At 37.1% G+C, this 14,440-nt stretch overlaps 1 long non-coding RNA gene across 1 annotated transcript; it reads right to left on the bottom strand.

The window, feature by feature from the left end:
• Positions 1 to 9,962: 9,962 nt before the first annotated feature.
• Positions 9,963 to 12,269, bottom strand: LOC127073692 (uncharacterized). The gene is made up of 2 exons (XR_007785838.1): positions 11,783 to 12,269; positions 9,963 to 10,878 (listed from the first exon to the last, which is right to left on the bottom strand). It is a non-coding gene; the product is annotated as an uncharacterized LOC127073692 (long non-coding RNA).
• Between the last annotated feature and the right edge of the window lie 2,171 nt (positions 12,270 to 14,440).

The raw sequence follows: 14,440 nt of genomic DNA, 5'->3' as shown, positions 1-14,440 counted from the left end.
GTGGTCGTGTGTTTGGTCCTGTTTTCTCGAAGGATGTAGAGGATGTTGGTAAGAAGGTGGATGTGCCTGTGGTGAATTCGGTTAGTGATACAAAGTGTCAGTCTGGTGAATCCAGCAATTTGAAGCCTAATGATGATGATGAGGTGCTTCGTTTGATTAAGAAGAGTGAATTCAATGTGGTGGAGCAGCTGCTCCAGACTCCTTCCAAGATTTCAGTGTTGTCTCTACTCATGAATTCTGAAGCACACAGATAAGAATTGCAAAAGGTATTGGAGCAAGCTTATGTGGAACATCATGTGACAGTGGATCAATTTGACCATATTGTGGCTAACATTACTTCCTGCAATAATCTGAGCTTCTGTGATGAAGAACTCCCCGAGGAGGGTAGGAATCACAGCCTAGCATTGCACATATCAATGAATTGTAAGGAGGATGCACTGTCCAATGTATTGGTTGATATCGACTCTTTCTTGAATGTACTCCACAAGTCAAATCTGTCAAGATTATCCTACCAAGGAGCTCCGATGAGATACAGTGGCATAATCGTCAAAGATTTTGATGGTTCTCGCAAGACGGTTATTGGTGAGGTGGACCTTCTAGTGAAGATAGGTCCGAGTGATTTCCAAATTACTTTTCAGGTAATGGATATCCACCCGGCCTATAGCTGCTTGTTAGGAAGACCATGGATACATGAGGCAGGAGCTGTGACATCCACTTTGCATCAGAAATTGAAATTTGTGAAGAATGGTAAGCTCGTCATTGTGGGTGGGGAGAAAGCGTTGTTAGTGAGTCATCTGTCGTCTTTCTCATACGTGGAAGCTGAGGATGAGATTGAAGCTCGGTTCCAAGCTCTATCTATTGATGAAGAGAAGAAAGTTGGGGCACCTATGTCCTCTTTTAAAGACGCTCAGAAGATTGTTGAAGATGGTAATTCTGATCAGTGAGGTCGGATGGTAGAGGTCGCCGAGAATAAGAACCTGTCCGGTTTGGGTTTTCAGCAAGGGTTGTCTACAGTTAAAGATGAAGGTGTGCAACCTAGTTTCCGTAGAGGAGGGCTCATCCATGGTAATGAACAACACTCAGTTGCTACAATTAAGGATGATGAAGATGAAGACTGTACCAATTTTGTGACGCATGGAAAAGCTTGCAACAATTGGATCGCTTTCGATGTTCCTGTTATTGTTCACCGTTCTAAGTAATTATTTTATTATTTTTTGAAAATCCTTCTCCTATGCCTAAGGGAGGAGTGAACATTTTCAGGCATCTTTCAAATTGATCATTAATAAAATACAATTCTAGTCATCCATATTTATGATGCTTTATTTTTACTTTTTGCTTTTCTAAAAATGGTAATCACAAAAAACATAAATAAATAAATAATAATTATCCATCTCCATAATATTTAGTCACAATTCACTTTTCTAAAATCAAAATATCAAATCATTATGCAGGTTGATTTCTAAACCCATTGAATACAATGATCATACTCCTTCTCCAAACTTTGAATTCCCTGTGTTTGAGGCTGAGGAAGAAAGTGATAAAGAAATGTCTGATGAATTGTCTCGTCTACTTGAGCACGAGGAAAAAGCCATTCAGTCGTTCGAAGAGCAGATTGAGTTAGTCAACTTGGGTTCCGAAGATGATGTGAAGGAAGTCACGATCGGGTCTCAACTGTGCCCAGAGGTTAAGAAGGGGTTGATTGACCTTCTTCGAGAGTATTCAGACATGTTTGCTTGGTCCTATCAAGACATGCCTGGTTTGGATTCTGAGATTGTGGAGCATAGATTGTCGTTAAAGCCAGAATGCCCGCCAGTCAAGCAGAAATTGAGAAGAACTCATCCTGATATGGCAGTGAAGATCAAAGAAGAAGTGCATAAGCAGATTGATGCTGGTTTCCTGGTTATTGCTGAGTATCTGCAATGGGTGGCCAACATTGTGCATGTTCCGAAGAAAGATGGAAAAGTCTGTATGTGTGTTGATTATAGAGATTTGAACAGAGCTAGTCCAAAAGATGATTTTTCGCTGCCACACATTGATATGTTGGTAGACAATACAGCTAAATTCAAAGTCTTTTCATTTATGGATGGATTTTCCGGTTATAATCAGATTAAAATGGCACCCGAGGATATGGAGAAGACCACATTCATTACAACCTGGGGAACATTTTGTTATAGAGTGATGCCTTTCGGTTTAAAGAATGCTGGTGCAACATACCAGAGAGCAATGACCACTCTTTTTCATGATATGATGCATAAAGAGATCGAAGTCTATGTTGATGATATGATTGCTAAATCCAGTGATGAGGAAGAGCCTGTCGAGCATTTGTTGAAGTTATTCCAGCGTTTGAGGAAGTATAAACTCCGCTTGAATCCCAATAAGTGTACTTTTGGTGTTCGTTCTGGTAAATTGTTAGGCTTTATTGTCAGCGAGAAGGGTATTGAAGTTGATCCTGCCAAGATCAAAGCAATACAAGAGATGCCTGCGCCCAAAACTGAGAAGCAAGTCAGAGGTTTTCTCGGCTGCTTGAATTATATCTCAAGATTCATTTCGCATATGACTGCCACATGTGCGCCTATATTCAAGCTTCTTCGGAAAGTCAGTCTTGTGATTGGACTGAAGACTGCCAGAAAGCTTTTGACAGTATCAAAGAGTATTTGCTTGAGCCTCCGATTCTGTCTCCGCCTGTCGAAGGAAGACCATTGATCATGTATCTGACTGTGCTTGATGAAAGTATGGGTTGCTTTCTTGGTCAGCAAGATGAAACTGGAAAGAAAGAATATGCAATTTACTACCTAAGTAAGAAGTTCACTGACTGTGAGACTCGGTATTCTATGCTTAAAAAGACTTGTTGTGCATTGGCTTGGGCTGCTAAGCGTCTACGTCAATATATGTTGAATCATACCACTTGGTTGATATCCAAAATGGATCCAATCAAGTATATTTTTGAGAAACCTTCTTTAACTGGGAGGATTGCCCGTTGGTAGATGTTGTTATCAGAGTATGATATTGAATACCATTCTCAGAAAGCAATTAAAGGTAGTGTCTTGGCTAACCATTTGGCTCACCAACCGATTGAAGACTATCAGTCAGTGCAATATGATTTTCCTGATGAAGAGATCTTGTACTTGAAAATGAAGGATTGTGATGAACCATTGCTTGAGGAAGGGCCAGAGTCTGGTTCCCGTTGGGGCATGGTATTTGATGGAGCTGTTAATCAGTGCGGTAATGGCATTGGGGCAGTGATTATTACTCCTCGAGGCACTCATTTCTGTTTAGAGCTAGATTGACTTTCAAGTGTACAAACAATATGGATGAGTATGAAGCTTGCATTATGAGGCTTGAAGAGGCCATTGATCTCAGAATCAAGTATTTGGAGGTCTATGGAGATTCAACTTTTGTTGTGAATCAGATCAAAGGTGAATGGGAGACAAATCAACCCGGTTTGATACCATATATACCAAATCAAAGCAACTCAGATCATGATCCTCAAAATTCAACTCCCTGTATCTTCCTATATACTTGGAGTTAGACAAAATTGAGGCCAGATTCGAGCTCCTGAGCATTTTTTCTTTAAATCCATGTCTTGATTTTTCATTTTGGTGATGGTTGAAGGTGGACCAATCCGATGAGGTCCACCGGAGAAGAAGACCGGAGCTCTGGCTCCGGCGATGTGTTGGCAAGTCTCTGAATCACATGATTCATTCAAAATGTTTTAATCTTAAGCGTTGGTTGTGATTACCACGTGTGCTGCGCAGTTGACTGATGACCACATTGAACACGCGTTTTGGACCATTCGATCTGCCACATCAATTAATGAGGGAGATCAGATGGTCCATGTTTTTTAGATTTTTCTGATTTTCATTTTAATTGCTTTATTTTTATTAATTAATATTAATTTTAATATTGATCCAAAAAATATGGGACTTTCACCAAAAAAATTCAAATATTTTTTGGATCAACATTTATATTTTTCATGATTTAATTGTTTTTGTGCATATTTTTAATTGTTTAAAAATACTTTTGAATTTCTAAAAATTATGAAATTTTTTGTCTAAGGTCCTTTGACCTTCATTGACCTAGGATAAATCTCTTGGCCATTTATTTGGTGTTTTGAAGAGATTTTAGGTTTTTGATCAAACATAATTTAATTTGATGCATTTTTTAATTGAGTTTTAATTGTTTAATTGTGAATAAATTGTGTTTGAGCTATTTTTTATTGACTTGTGAAGTTTGACTATTGTGTTTGGACCTTGGTCAAGGTTGATTTGACTATTGTTGGATTAAAATCATTGGATTTAGGGGATTGATGAAATGTACATTTCATCTCCCAAAATGAATGAATGATTTTAATTTGATAAAAATTCCTCCCATGACCAATTCGTGTTTGTCTCATCCCCCCCCCCCCCCCCCCTTTTCATCTTCAATCTCATTCTATCCCACCTATTCCATTGACCAATGATATCTCTATATCCTAAGGCTAGTTGGTTCATAAACCAACACAAGTATGGATCAGATTAAGTTCATCTTTTTGCCATTTTCTTTTTTTTAAGTGTGGTATGTTTTAGGATTATGGTTCATTATACCATATCTCTAACATGCATTAACACTAAAATTTCTATTGCCCGGGCTTAGATAGTTGTGACTTTTACATAAGTCCAATTATGATTGCTTAACATAGCGGGAAATTTTGACCCAAAAGCATAGCATTCTAGTAAGTGAGATTGTAAGTCTCCCCCCTTTCATGGTATTGTATGGAAACTTGGCCTTTTTTCCTTCCTTTGGAAGATGTCTTGGTTCAAGGATCCTTGCTTGTGAATAGAGGGTTGAGTGTTCTCCAAAGAATGACTTAAATAATTGAAAAGCAAAAACAATACTAACATCTAATCAACTAACACTTGACTAACTTTTAATTTCAAGTCATTTACCTTATGCACTTTAAATTCAAGTCCTTTTATCATTTTCCATTATTCATATCATTTAACTTGTTTATTTTAATGCCATTTTTACTTTGCTCACTTAAGCCATGTATTGCAAATATATTGTGATTGTATATACTTATTTGTGTATTTTTTTGTGTTTATGATCTTAGGACCTTAATGTACATAATAACAACAAAAACCCTACAAAATGTTTGTGTGGACTGTTGGATTTGATCTAAGACTTGGACTTAGAATTAGGCAACACTCCCTATGCAAAAGAACTTGGCCAATGCCAACTTTTCAGAAGTCAAATCGTTGTGAATTGAACTTTCATCTGATGCAAGTATTGAGATCCCTTTTGAGTTCATCTACTACATGGTCTTGATGCAAATGTAACTTTGAACCTGTGTCTAATGCCTATTTCTGAGCCATTCAAGGAGTATGTCATCTAATGCATGGGAGATTATGAAGAAGACTATGGAGTTGCTAACTTGGATGTGGCTATCTTTATTTGATGCATTGCTCTTCATATTGGTACTTGTGTATTGATATTGCTTGATTTCAAAGTCCAAAGGAAAAATGGGTTTCTATATGACATTCTTGTCTATTGGATTGCATCTCATTGGTTAGATCTTTTCAACTCTTAACTTTTAAATTTTTGCTTAAGATTAGTCTGTACATCTCCTCCCACTTCTTAAATTTCAAATCTCTCCCCTATTTCAAAATCTTCTTTGCTTGTTTTTTTGTTTAATTTAGACTTCATTGCAAATTAGAAACTTTGGCCTTATGCCATTGCATTTTCTTTAAACTTCTTTTTCTTAATCAAACTTGTAAATGAACTTAACCATACTTGACTTAAAATTTCAAAAGACAAAAAGAACCAACACTCATTCAAACTCTTTTAGGCCTTTTGTGCCTCTTTTAAACTTAATTTTTTTGTTAAAAGCAATTCACTCACTTTGAAATTGATACCACGAACTACGAGGTTTTGATTCCTCATTTTTATGTTGGTACGTAGACACGAGTATGAAGGTTTTGTCAAACATAAAAATATAATTAATGAATTATTTTCTCATCCTCACACTCTATTTATTGCAAACATCTTTTTATGCTAAAACACATACACACATAAAAAAGGGCTCTCTAGGAGTACCTATGACACTTTGGGTGCTAACACCTTCCCTTTGTATAACCAACCCCTTTACCTGTAATCTCTAGAATTTTATTAGTTTTGATTTGAAAACTTCTTATCTTTAGGTTTTGTTCGTACTTTTCCCTTTTCCTTTGGAAACAATAAAAGCGCGGTGGCGACTCTGGTTTTGTTGACGTTAAGTTTATCCATAGCTTAGTGGTCACGAATTTACCGCTACAGTTTTCTATGTCACTAACCTCGATTTGGTACCTCGCTACATGTTCGATGGTGGATTCTTCAATATCCCCCGCAAACTTAGTAAATTTAGGGACTTTCCATCCCCTTGGCAATTATGTCTGTAAGACAAAATCTGGTAGAGGCGAGGAGTACGTCGGCCATTGGAGGCACGGACTTACTCCATTTCGCACTATGATCCGTTCGACGATAGCCTTTAGGTTTTGTTTCCATACGGTTGCGTCGTGTCGAACTTGTCGAACTACCTGGTCGGGATCCTGGTTACGGTTAACTAGTACCACGGGGGGCCTTCGTGCCACCCTTGGGATGTGTTCAAACTCCTGGTATTCTTGTTTGACCGTATCCTCTGCCATCTCCTTTTGTCGAACCGAGGTCTCTGGTCGAGGAGGAGGCGTGGGATTATGATGCACTTGAACCCTTGGAGCTCCCAAAAAGTCTCCAATCCTGGTCATTTGGGTCGCCAACGGTTGATAACTCTGCGTAGAATCCTAAATCAAAGGCCTTAAAATAGTACCCATTTGCTGAGTCAGCATGTGTACCATTTCATGGTTACTTTCGTCCATTTGTTGTCTCATAGCGACAACTGAGCTTGACGTAAATGTTGGGACTAATTGAGACGTCAATCCGAACCCTAGGGGCCGACCAAATGGGGTTGCCAAAGGTCCAAACCCCTGATAACAAGGGAATGGAAATGACGAGGTATCGTTGTAAGTCGAATCGAGATTATGCATGTTTTCCATAAACTTCGTCGGCATTCCCAACGTTCTATGTATGAGAGCCGTGTAACTGGGCATATGTTGCCCCATAGTTCCCATGGTTGTCGGTGTCGGCATTTGTGGTTGACACGACGTCATAATTGGTCCCACAAACGCTGTTGAAATTGTCGACGTCGTACTAGAGCCGGTGTCTATGGCATGGGCGTCGTTGTGTCTCCCGCCGAAGACGTTTCCTCGTGGGGTCTAGGAGACGTCACTTTTCCACTGTGTAATCGCATACAACTTAACATTGTCGAGGTCCTACTGGGTGTGCCAATTTGTTGTTTTGCGCAACAATCTCTAGCCTTCCTATATGAGGTTTACCTGCAGGACCGACTAAGGAGTCCCGGACTTAGTGTTTTGTGTGTATGGCTATTTGGTAAATAATGTTTCTGACTGGTTGAAAGGGTGTAAACGAGACTCTTGACGAGTCAAGGAAATAATAAAGGTAAAATGACAAGTAAAAACGATAAAGTACTGAAAGAAAGACGATAAACAATAAAGTGAAACAAGACAAAAGATAAGCTTTGCGGAGATTAAATAACTTGTAATTATAAAGTGGAGGCAAAATACATTGTTTGTGAGGAGAGTAACTTTTTTCTCGCAAACACTTTGATACTTCAAGCTTTACACCTACTGGAAATATTCAAATTGCCACCCTTTTGATATCTCACTTAACATTGGCTTAAATACTAATTAGAAAGTAACCGCCGACGGATTACAAAGCCTTCTTGAGGTGCCACGTGCCGGTCCACTTCCCTTATCTCGACGCATAACTACCCACGACTTCTTTACGTGCCCACGTTCTCATTCTCCACTCAAAATCTTTCGGCTTCGATCGAAGCTTGCCTGCCTCGACCGACATACTCTCACACCCTTCTATAGAAGGGCTTCCGATGGAACCCCCGGTCGGAATTGGCTTTTTTCCTTAGCCGAAATTTTCCAGCTAACAATCTGCAACATATACTATTTTATCTTTTGGTACCCAGAGTATTTTGGGTCCTTTATGATTAGTTCTCCCAGAGTTTCTGGAAACTTTGGATTTTCTAGCATTATTAAGTTTTTGTGTTTGTGCATGTGTGTAATGATAAAAAAAGGAGATTTAGGTTTATCTTCTGCAGAAGGTTTTAAATCATCTTCATCAGAGTCATATCCAATTCCTCTATTCTTATTGTGACTAACACCATAAATCATAGAAGCCATTTTGCTTCTTTCAAATCCATTGTTCAAAAATTTCTGAAAAGCTTTTTCATATATGTATATGATGGTGTCATAAGTGGGTGGAGCTTTAGAAAGAGTTTCTTCAAGTTTTAAAAAAAAATGGTTGAAAATTCATTTTTCTTTTCAAGAATAAAGTTATTTTCTTTAAGTTCAGAAACTTCTTTCTCAAGCTTATCACGCTCTTCAACAATTTCTTCATGAACCTTTTTTAGGATCTTGAATTTCTATCGAAGCTTCTGATAAGAGCTTATAGATTCTGATAAACAGGATTCCAGATCAGAACAAGAAAAATCAGAAAATACCTCTTTAGAGTCAGATTCCTTTTCGGATGAACTTCCAGATGTAGTAGCCATGAATGCAACATTTGTATATTCCTCTTCAAAATCAGATTTTGAAGCGTCAGATTCAGAGTCATCCCGTGTTGCCATGAGTCCTTTCTTCTTAGCTTTGAAGTAGTTTTTTATTGAATCTTTCTTTTATGGAACTGTCTTTCTTGAGCTTTGGACATTCATTTCTATAGTGTCCAGGTTCTTTACATTCATAGCAAGTTACCTCTTTGTTGGGTCTGCCTCTGGAGGTTGACTCTAGACGATCTCCCTTCTGTCTGGGTCTTCTGAAGTTGTTATTTCTTTTTCTCCAGAGTTGTTTGATTCTTCTGGATAGAAGAGATAATTCTACTTCATCATCAGAATCTTCCTTCTCAGAGTTATCGTCTTCTTCTTCTTCAGCTTGAAAGGCTTTGTTCCTTTCTGGATTTCTTATTTCTAATCTAGACTTCAGAGCCACTGATTTGCTTTTCTTTTGAGGTTCATCTTCCTTTAGCTTTATCTCATGACTCCTGAGGGAGCTGATAAGTTCTTCAAGGCTTATGTTGTTCAGATCCTTGGATAACTTTAACGCAGTAACCATGGGTCTCCACTTCTTTGGAAGACTTATGATTATCTTTTTGACATGATCTGCTGTTGTGTATCCTTTGTCCAGAACCTTGAGTCCTGCAACTAAAGTTTGCAATCTATACAACATTACCTCAACAACTTCATCATCTTCCATTCTAAAGGCTTCATATTTTTGGATTAAGGCCAGAGCCTTAGTATCTTTGACTTGATTATTGCCTTTGTGAGTCATCTTTAAGGAATCAAAGATTTCTTTAGTTGTTTCCCTGTTGGTGATCTTTTCGTACTCATTGTAGGATATTGCATTCAACATGATAGTTCTAGCTTTGTGGTGATTCTTGAAATCACGTTTCTGATCATCATTCATTTTGCTTCTTGCAATGGGGATACCAAGAGCAGATATGAGTGGTTCATAACCATTTGTAACAATGTCCCATAGGTCAACACCGTAACCTAGGAAGAAGGTTTCAGTTATGTCCTTCCAATAATCAAATTTCTCTCCATCAAACACTGGAGGTTTAGCATTGTAGCTATCTCTTTCATTTGTGTTAGCCATGATGTTTTTCTCAAGCTGGATCTCTCTACACTGTTAAGTGTTTGATTAAAAATCAATAACAGATCCAGAGCTCTGATACCAATTGAAGGCGGAGAAAAACAATAAAGGGGGGTTTGGATTGTTTTCACAATAAATAAAAACTTTTGCACCACCACACACACAGAAAAATAAAAACAGATAACACAAGGAAATTATTCTGGTTCGCTTGAAAATCAAAGTTACCCCAGTCCATCCGACCAAAGTGATTTCGCCTTCAATAAGGACTTAATCCAATAATATTGAAATTACAACAATCATCTAAGACCTTAGTGAACTCTTAGCTCTCTCATGTCTACAAACTTCACAAGTCACTTGAGGAATCACAACAACTATAGAGAATTACAAGTGTATATTTAGTACTTCTAGACAAGCAGTAAGACAACAATTAAGAGCGAATGATCAATGATCACACTATGAGCAACAAATCTTGTGTGACTACTGAATTTTACAATAACAAGTGTTTGATATATTGTTCAAGGTGTATTTTAGAATTCTTGTGTAATTGCTTCGTCGTTTGTATGATGATAGTGAGGCCTTTATATAATGGTTAGAGATGATACCATTGGAGAGAATATTGATGATGATACCTGCCAATAATGGTACTTAATGATATTAGTTTTCTTGTCCTTTCCATAGCAGTTTTGGAGTGTAGTCAATACTATCCTTATATATAATCATACCATACTTAGAATACTTCTGGATTAAGTTTATGATTTTGCTGAGTCAGATGATCTGATAGGCATGGATCAGAGTGAGCGGAGTTCAGAATCTTTAAGCAGATCTTGTATTCTTCAGATAGTTGTTTGATAACTAATATTCAATGTTAGCTTTGACTGATCTTCAGATAGACGGTCGTCAGATATAAAGTTTTTAGAGCCTTCGAGTGTGCAGGTCTTTAGAATTTTCAAGTGTACAATTTTTTAGAGTCTTTGGATGTACACATCTTCAAGGTCTTCCGATGTCAGATTGAATGACTGATTATATAGGTGATTTATTCAGATGAGTTCTTGTTCTAGTCAGATTTGATCTCTTCAGCGCTGGATTAGCAATTCTGGACTTCGCTAGTTGTCAGATATTGTTATCATCAGATTTATTTTTCCTTAGAATCCTGCACACTTAGGGAATTTTTTTAGGGTACCAAATTGTTTTATTCTTTGTTATCATACAAACTTAGAGATATATTGCAGAATCAAAATCTTGTTCTAACAAGTAGCAGTGAAAAATGTCATTAAACAACTATCAGCATTGCATTATAACCAATAGCCAGCAAAGCATCATGGCATAACAAACCAACAATCAGTAGCAACAAAATGCATTAGTGGTCTAATTGAAATTCACTAACAGCACATTTAGCAGTGATATCAGTAGCAGAGAAAATTGATTAACAATTATCATGGAAAATTTGAGTTAACTATTGCATTAAAAAAAAAGAGGACCATCATAGTAGAAAACTGAATGCTAGCACTTGATTTACATTTCACTAATTAACATTTGAATCAACTAACTTCATTATCAGCATTTTAACATTGAATTAACAAGTCATAACTAAAAAAACCAAACTCCAACCACTAACAGAATTCAACTAACCTAACAGAAAATTAACCCTAACTGATTCATTTCATCTTAACTGAAATATTTCCTCACACCTAATCTGACTAACTCGATAACAACTTTTGTCATTTACAACAGACTTTGAATTTCGAGTGAATTTAAAAGCTATTTCAGGTGCATCTCATAACTGAATGTTGAGTCTCTAAATTTCTCACTTTTCTGCATCCATTATTCACGCATACACATTCATTCTGAAATTCCAGATTTGTGATTTCGTCTGATTTCAATCCCCTCCCTCACTTAGAGCTCGTCTTCCAAATCTCCATTGAAGCTTCACAACTAAGCTTCAATGAGAGTGAGCTAAACCAATCTTTGCATCACACTAGACTAATATCGATTCTCACAGAAAGGTAGAAGAATAAGTGTGCACTGAAAAAAGGAATCAAGATCGTGAACATTACCTACGTTTCAAGTGATTTTCCTTCGCACTTCGTCTTCTCCGATCAACGCTTGACGGAACACATCTCCGTTTTGGAGGTAGGCTATTTTTTTCCTCTCTTTACCATGAATCTTGTTGGCATTGTGTATAAGGCTTCATATGCATCAAAATCCCCATGGTTTGAAGATGAATCCTGGCTTATTTTCCATTTAATTTATTTGGAAGATTAGGGTTCATGGTTGTTAGCATTCAATTAACTTAATTCATGAATCTTCGGGTTCTTTCATGGCGGTAATATGATTCAGGGCATAAAATAGAATAAGGTCATGGTGTTTGGTTGAGGAATTGTGGTGGCTCCGTCGTTGGAGAGACCTTTGGCGTGGCAGAGGGAATAACGAAAGGGGAAAGAGGGATTGTATAGGGAAGGAATTGGGTTTTCTAAATTTGTTAGGTCTGAATGGTTAACTCTATCATGTGTGTTAGATGCCATTAAAATGTATTAATTTCTGTTTAACTTCCAATATTTTTTAATTGATGATTCTTAATGACCATTTAATTCATAATCATACTGATTAATTTTTCCAATGCCACGTTTTTGAATGTTGGCCATTTAGTATTGCTGATTGTATACATTTGGGGCTTGTTTTGGACCCTTCGACAATGTTTGCTTAGCATAGATGCATGTTTCAGATGACACCCCCACTGCCTTGTATAATTGGAGATAGGTCTTATTTTTGGGCCCATGCGCCAGAATGCCTTGTGTACCCTCATTGGCCATTCTGCACCCTTGTTTGGTGGAAGTTTTAATTTGTTTTTTAATCATGACTTTTCTACATGTTTTTATAGATATTCTTGTGTTAATTTTGTAGGTTTAATTACGATTAGTTGGTTTTTAGTTAGAATTAATTATTAGGAATTAATTCAATATTAACCAATTTATGAGTAATGACCATTTTATCTCTAGGGTTTAGAAAGTTCATGATTATGCATGCTCCTTAGTTTAGATTTTGTTTAGGTAATGGTTCATTTTAATCAATTCTTTCCCATGTGAATATTGATGTGTGAGTTATTCGATTAATTTGATACTAACCGTTGTACGTTCCCTTAGTTTAGGGTCATATAAAATCAGTTAGTTTAGTGTGACTGATTAATCCTTTAGGTTGTATATGATTCACTTAATTGTTTCTCTCTGATTAGTGTTGATCAAAGTTTATTTTGATCAACCAAATCCTTTGTACTGTGCTTAAACCCCCAAGCTTATTCAAGTAATCAAAAGACCCATGATCACTTGATAAGGCAAGTCCCTTGTGTTCAAGTTGTATTGGATCTCAAGAGTTGTTCAAGACCTCAAGGTTCAAGACTTCATTCAATACAAATTAGTACAAGACAAAGTGGACTATTTCTCAAGCACAACAAAGGTCAACACTTGTCAATCATGATTCAAGTTGTATGCCATGAGCCTTAAGTAATGAAGAATGATGAGAGTGGAGCATTCTTATCCATATCTAGAATATCTTTGGGTACGGGACGAATGGCCCAGCTGCTCAAGATATTCGCCATTGTTCATAGACTTTAATGCAATTCGAATCAAATGATTAACAAGTCTTCATCATAAGGAGCAGCAGGGAGAGTCTTCCTTAGCAACTTGAAAGTTATTATGAGAATCACATGCCATGAGTCTTAAGTAATAAAGAAGGAGTGAGAGTGGAGAATTCCTTAACTCATTCTGAATATTTTTAGGTATGGGACGAATGACCTAGTTGCTCATCATATTCACATTTACTCATAGACTTTAGTGTGATTCATATCCAATGACTGCCAAGTCTTCTTCATCTTTCATTACCATCTCTCTTTCCTTATCAATCTCTTTCTTTCTTTGTTCCGCATTAGTTCTCTGAACTACGGAGCTCTAACTTTCTCATTTCACGATGAGAATACGTAGGCACAAGGCTTCAGATCCTTGGCGAGCACATTTATTAATTCTTTCTCGTTCTCTAATCATTACCATCCCTCAACAGTATTCTACTATTTTCTCTTTGAAAATAAATACCTTATCCCTTTGGATTTCATGCATATCCTTTTAGGGAAATTCCAATGTCCATCCTCATGAACCAAGAGATATTTGTCTTGATGTCGAACACTTAATTCCTTTCTTTTTTGGCCAATATGCATGTCTACTCTTCAATTCATAGTTTATTCCTTCATGGATCCAATATACCATTTTCTTTTGGTTTCACATTGTTTGTTCCCCTACAATGATAAAATGTTTTCTTGAACCAAACATCATATTCATTTGGGTCCCATACATATCCTTTTAGGGAAATTTATCAGTATCCACCTTGTGAACCAAGATTTTTTTGTCTCGTCGACAAACATTTCATTTCTTTCTTTTTTGCCAATATGCTTGTTTATTCTTTGGTTTAAAGCTCATTTAGCTTTATGGATTCCCATGCTACCATTGTCTTTTGGTGAAAATTAATTAAATCTCTTTCTTTCTTTATTCCGCATTAGTTCTACGAACTACAGAGCTCTGACTTCCTCATTGCACAATGAGAATACGTAGGCACGAGGCTTCGAACCCTTGGCGAGCATCCTAATTATCGGTTCTTCCATCACAATCATAATTATTCTTTCTTCCGTCTTAGGGCACCATCCATATCTTTCATGATCCATTGTCACC

The sequence above is a fragment of the Lathyrus oleraceus genome, chromosome 4 (genome assembly GCF_024323335.1).
Source record: "Lathyrus oleraceus cultivar Zhongwan6 chromosome 4, CAAS_Psat_ZW6_1.0, whole genome shotgun sequence".
NCBI classification, from domain to species: domain Eukaryota; kingdom Viridiplantae; phylum Streptophyta; class Magnoliopsida; order Fabales; family Fabaceae; genus Lathyrus; species Lathyrus oleraceus.
This window is presented reverse-complemented; position numbering and strand designations above follow the sequence as displayed.